This window comes from Rutilus rutilus (genome assembly GCF_951802725.1).
Source record: "Rutilus rutilus genome assembly, chromosome: 10".
NCBI lineage: Eukaryota > Metazoa > Chordata > Actinopteri > Cypriniformes > Leuciscidae > Rutilus > Rutilus rutilus.
Window position 1 is genome coordinate 37,734,045 of NC_140215.1, and position 6,535 is coordinate 37,740,579.

The following is a 6,535-nucleotide window of genomic DNA, read 5'->3' on the forward strand; positions in this document are numbered from 1 at the left end:
TCATGATGTACTAAATGTTGCTCCAGGAGAAGGTAACAGTCCTGTTAGGCTACTAACTGAAAAAGACAATGAGGCAAAGTGTTTCCCTGTTCTCTATCCTACTGGTGGTCCAACATTTCATGACGAAAGACAGGAAAAAATCACATTGTCACGATATCTAAATGCAAGAATTCTAAATGCAGATGGACGTTTTGCACACAGCACAGACTTCATTTTTTATGCACAATATATATCAGAAGTTGATCAAATTGTGTCTAATGTATCAATTGCACTGAGAAAAGGCTCTGAAAAAAATTGCTTAAAGGTAACACAAGATATGCTGACGGACTCTGATTCTTTGCAAAGAATACTACATTATGATGAAGGATATAAGTTCTTAAGACCAGTAAGAGGAACTCCTCCCTATTGGATGTCTACGCAAAAAGATCTGTTTGCCCTGATAAGACAACTAGGCATACCAACATTCTTTGCATCTTTTAGTTCTGCTGATCTGAGATGGCCTGAAATGATGAACACTATTATTAAGCAAGAGGGGAAACAAATAAATGCTGATGAGCTTGACTGGTCTGAAAAGTGTGGACTCATAAGACGAAATCCTGTCACTGCAGCAAGAATGTTTGATCACAGATGGCATTGTTTTCTAAAAAATGTCATAATGTCACCAGCAAAACCTATTGGCCAGATAAAAGACTACTTTTATCGTGTTGAATTTCAACAGCGTGGTTCTCCTCATGTTCACTGTCTGTTTTGGGTGGAAGATGCTCCGAAGCTCAATGATAATGACGCAGACAATGATCCTGCGGTTGCTGAGTTCATTGACACTTACATCACTTGTGAGATACCACCAGAAAATGATACTGTACTTTACGAAACAGTGAACAGTGTTCAGAAGCACAGTACAAGACATTCAAAAACATGTCGCAAGAAAAATACAGTTTGTAGATTTAATTTCCCACGACCACCATCCAGTCGTACGTTTATTACAAGACCAAGTCATGCAGATGAGTTGAAAGGGAAAGATGGAGATGACACAGCAAGTGCAATTACAAAGAAAGTCAAAACTGCTTTATATTCTGATGTCAATTTTGATTCAGTTGATGCCTTTTTTTCATCTATTGGGATTAATCAAACTATGTTTGAAAAAGCATACAACAGGTGTACCAAAAAGAAAAGTATTGTCTTGAAAAGAAATCCAAAAGATGTTTGGGTAAACCAGTATAACAGAGATTTACTGCGTGCTTGGCAAGGGAATATGGATATTCAGTATGTCACAGATGCTTTTTCTGTAGTGGTCTATATAATCAGTTACATCACAAAAGCAGAACAAGAGATGGGTCTGTTACTCCAGCGTACTCAGAGCGAGGCTATGAATGGAAATCTTGATGCTAAAGCGTCATTAAAACAGTTGGGAAGTGTCTATCTGCACAATAGAGAAATCTCTGCTCAAGAGGCTGTGTACAGACTAACAGGAATGCATTTGAAGGAATGTTCTCGTAAAGTACAATTTATTCCGGTAGGACAAAATCCTGTAAAGATGAGTTTGCCTTTGAACATGCTGCGAAACAAAGTGGAAAATGACCAGTCTGATGATGAAAGCAGTTTTTGGATGACAAGTCTCATTGACAGGTACAAAAACAGACCAGAGAAAGAACCACTAGAAAACATATGTCTTGCCAGGTTTTGTTCTGAGTACAGAGTTCTGACAAAATCAGAGGTTTCTTCACATAACAAAACAAATGAAAATGAAATAATTCAACTGAATAATAACAATGGCCATGTCAAACGAAGGACACGAACTGAACCTGCAGTAGTGAGGTACCCAAGGTTTTCACCCACTAAAGATCCAGAAAAATATTATCATTCATTGCTGCAGCTTTTCTTACCATATTACGATGACTGTGATCTGAAGCCGAGCAACTATACCACATATGAGGAGTTTTACAAAAGTGGTGTCATAAAAAGTGGTTGTGACGTGAAACTAGTGAAATCCATTGTTGATGGCAACAGAGAATTGTTTGAAAAGGAAAGTGACAAAATAGACAGAGCTAAACAGCTTTTAGAGCAAGATGTGTATTTAGAAGATGCTTGGGCCCAGATATGTCCTGAAACAGAAAAACAGCGTGATGAATGCATAGAACTGATGAAGGATAAACTATTGCCTGATGAAAATGACACTCAAGAACTTATTCCAGATCTTACAGGAAATCCTCAAACTGTGTGTACAATTGAGACAAACCACACTACAATGCCAAGAGATGATGCACTGCATTTACTGAGGTCACTAAATGAGGAACAATCTGCTGTGTTCTACAAAGTGCAAAAGTGGTGTCTACAGAAAATACTTGGACAAAACCCTGAACCATTTCGATTATTTCTTACTGGTGGAGCAGGCACAGGAAAAAGTCATCTTATTAAGGCAATACAGTATGAGTCTTCCAGACTGTTATCTCAGCTGTCTGAGAATCCTGATGACATTACTGTACTTTTAAGCGCATCTACAGGAGTCGCCGCATATAGCATCGGAGCTTCCACTTTACATCATACATTTGCAATTGGTGCAAACGTCAAACTGCCATATCAGCCTCTTGGTGATGACAAAATAAACTCTTTACGGACAAAATTGGGTAGTTTGCAAATTTTGATTATTGATGAAGTGTCTATGGTTGACCATCGTCTGCTGTCATATATTCACGGAAGGTTGCGACAAATAAAACAAACTGGTGACTACTCTCTCTTTGGAAAAGTGAGCATTCTTGCAGTGGGAGATTATTTTCAGCTTCCGCCTGTTAAAGGCACTGCTCTCTATGCTGATGCAAAAGGAGTAAACCTATGGGAGAATAACTTTGAACTTGCTGAATTAACTAAAGTTGTTCGACAACAAGATTCAAGTTTTGCTGAAATGTTAAATCGGCTCAGAGTACGAAAGAAAAACGAATGTCTTGCCACAGCTGATATTGCTATGTTGAAAAACTGTGAAACAGGAGAGACTTGTAATGATCTTCACATATTCTCTACGAATGCTGAAGTTGATAAATACAATATTGAAAGACTACATGAATGTTGTCCAGAGGCAATCAGTATACATGCTCAAGATTATGTGAAAAATTCAAAAACTGGACGAATGGAACGTAAAGTTGGATTTCATACAAAAGTTTTCAATTCATGTTTGTCTGCATGCGTTTCCCTGGGTATTGGAGCAAAGGTCATGTTAAAAAAAAATATTGATGTTGCAGATGGTCTCGTCAATGGAGCTTTTGGTACAGTGGTCCACATCAGTGAAAGTCGAAACAATGATGATGATTTCCCGTCAGCTATTCATGTGGAGTTTGATAATCCAAATGTTGGTAAAATTCAGAGATCTAAAACGCGCCAGAGATTTTCACAAAATTCAACAGTAATTGAAGTACAAGAAGACCAAGTCACAAATGATGGTGGTATAAGGCGTCAGTTTCCTCTCAGATTAGCATGGGCATGTACAGTTCACAAAGTTCAAGGACTCACAGTAGATAAAGCTGTTGTATCACTAAAGAAAATCTTTACAGCAGGGCAAGCATATGTTGCATTGAGCCGTGTAAGATCTCTCAGTGGGCTAATAATTGAGGACTTTAAAGAGTCGGCTATATTTTGTAATGACAAAATTGAGTTGGCCTTGAAAGATATGCCAAAATTCCCTTTGGAAGAGTACAGTTTTACTAAATCACTTGGTACATTCAGAATAGCACTGGTTAATATACAAAGTCTGAAAGCTCACATTCAGGATGTTGTTGCGCATAAAGCTCTAATGAACGCTGATTGTATTTGTTTGACAGAAACGTGGCTAAATGCTGAGGAAAAAGCACAAGAACCACAAATTCCAGAATTTGTGTTCAAGCACAACCCAAGAGCTAAGTGTTATGACAACAGTACTGCTGTTTTTACTGATCTAAAACATCAGAGAGGAGGTGGAGTTGGAATATATTGTTCTGACAAAATTGAGTGTGACATCTTTACTCCTGAGAACTGGAACTTAGAATGTTTATACTTTACAGTTCCACATGTCAATTTGACTGCTGTGCTGTTGTACAGGCCCAATTCATATAAAACTGACATGTTTCGACAGCAGCTATTACAGGTTATTGAAGAGGTGGAAAACCATCCAGGACAGAAAATAATCATGGGAGACTTTAATGAAGACATCTTTACTTCATCTACAATTGTGAAATTAATGGAAACTCATGGATACAGTCAACATGTACAGAATCCAACCACAGAAAAAGGTACATTATTAGATCACGTTTATACTAAAGATATGGAAGGTATAAGTGTTGACATTGTGCAAACTTACTATAGTTTTCATCAGGCAATACTCATTTCACTGCTGTGATCAAATTTGTGGTAAAGATTCCGCCTGCTATTGGGGGAGGGGGTGGGTAGGGAGGCAATAGACAAGGCGGCTCCCTAGGGGAGGGAAAAATGGAGACCGGGTTGGCTGGCACAGGGGTTGATTGGCATAGGGTTTATTTTTAAATGTTTTTAAATTTGCATCAAACTACTGAATCTCTTTTTAATTATGAGTAAACAAAACTTGTTTTTTTATCACTTTCTCTTGCAGCCAGGAATGGATCATTTGTGCACCTTCTATGTTCCTTAGATATATAATAGCCATTTCTCACGCCCCCTCTCCAGAATAGAAATCCTGATCCACCCTTACCATGGTCACCATGGTGTGTAAATTACCACTAAAAGTTTATAAGGCAGACATTTGATAAAGTCATTGCTACTGTTGAGGATGTGATCGACTTGAGGTTATCTAAATTCACCAATGCATTTGGACCAAGGAGTCAGGTCCGAGATCACTCCAAAATTGTTTAACTTATATTGTTTTTTATATATTTGTTTTATAGTTTAAAATTGTGCCAATCAACTCCATAATCCATAGTGGATTTTAAGTAGGCCATGCTGCAGGAATTGGGAGATAAAATTATGGTAGTAAATACAAAATATGTTTATTTATAAAAAGATTTATATGACATAGATATAGCCTCTAAAATTACAACAATTGCCAATGATTTATTGTCCATGTAACAGTTTTTGTTTTGTTTAGAAATTTGTTGCAAAATCAGTACAATGGGTAATTTGTATATATATATATATATATATATATATTCAAAAAAATATATCCAGCCAACCCAGGTTTCCTCTTTTTTTTTTTTCACTACATTTTTATTAAGCTTGAATCAGCAACTTTGGGCTATTATGCAAAACCACACCCATTAGAGTTATCACTTTATAACATGGTTTTAGCTTGACATTTGGACTATGGGGCCAGACCATCATATTAGGTATTCAGGTTTCTAGGATTCAAATTACATACTTGAATTTTTTAAATAACAGGCATCAAAAGATTTTTTGCATCAGTTCTGAACAGAGATTCAGAATGGCTTCCACACAAGCTATGTCCATGCTGTAAAGTAGTTGCATTTGGTGAACATTTTGTCAGTTTCTAAGTAGAACAAGCAATTTTCTGTTTAGCATGTGGTAATTTTTTATTTTCTAAAATGTTTTAAAATAAACTAGCATGTCAGATATATTTACATCAAAAGCAAATACATTGTAAATCAGGGACGTATAATGTGATTTTCCTGAACTAGCTAAGGTGTTTTTCTTCAATATCATCATTCTACAGCAAATTTTATGCTGAGTTGAAGATATGTAGTTCTACTTACAGCACTGTTTTCATGGCCTATGATGTAATAATCGTATACATTTTGTATACAGGGAATTTTATTTATTCATTTAAGTAAATTATGATTTTTTTTTTTTTTTTTATTGTAAAATGCCAAAAATTGTAGTGTTACTTTCACATTCCCTAGCAGAAACCTTTCTCAAGCAATAGACAATCTGGAGCTTATGGACAACTGAACTTTTCAATCTCTGCTCAAAGATTTGACCATCTCATCCTTCATCTGAACAAAAACAAGTGACCATCGCCTGTTAAAAGAACATTTCATCTCTTACCATCTACAATCATCTCTTACCATCTACAACAACATAGGAAAGAAAAAAAGAAAAAATAAGCAGGCTTTCTTGTTGAACAAAACATGATCTTCACAGAGATGTGAGTATATTTATTATTCATTCAATACTGTTTTGAATGTGCTTTTCATAATCATATTATTCATACATTTTCTTATGTTGCATAAAACTACATCAAACAACATTTTGTTTTACTATTTTGTAGGACTATGAGGACACTACAAGTCATCCGTCACATTCTAGTTCAAAACAACTGACCATCTGATCAACCTATTTGAGAAAATTCCCCACTTCATTTGATGCACAGCACACAACCAAAAGACTGCACTTTGCTAAAACTATGCTTCTAAATACAGACCTGATGTGAGTATTAATATTTTTTTTTTATTAATGCTATTTTGCATAAATGTTTAACTTTCATATTTAGTATTTTGTTAAGTTAAAACATCATTGAAAAGTATGTTGTTGTTTTTTTTTTATGTTTGTAGGTATACTATGAGGGCATTTCAACATTATACAA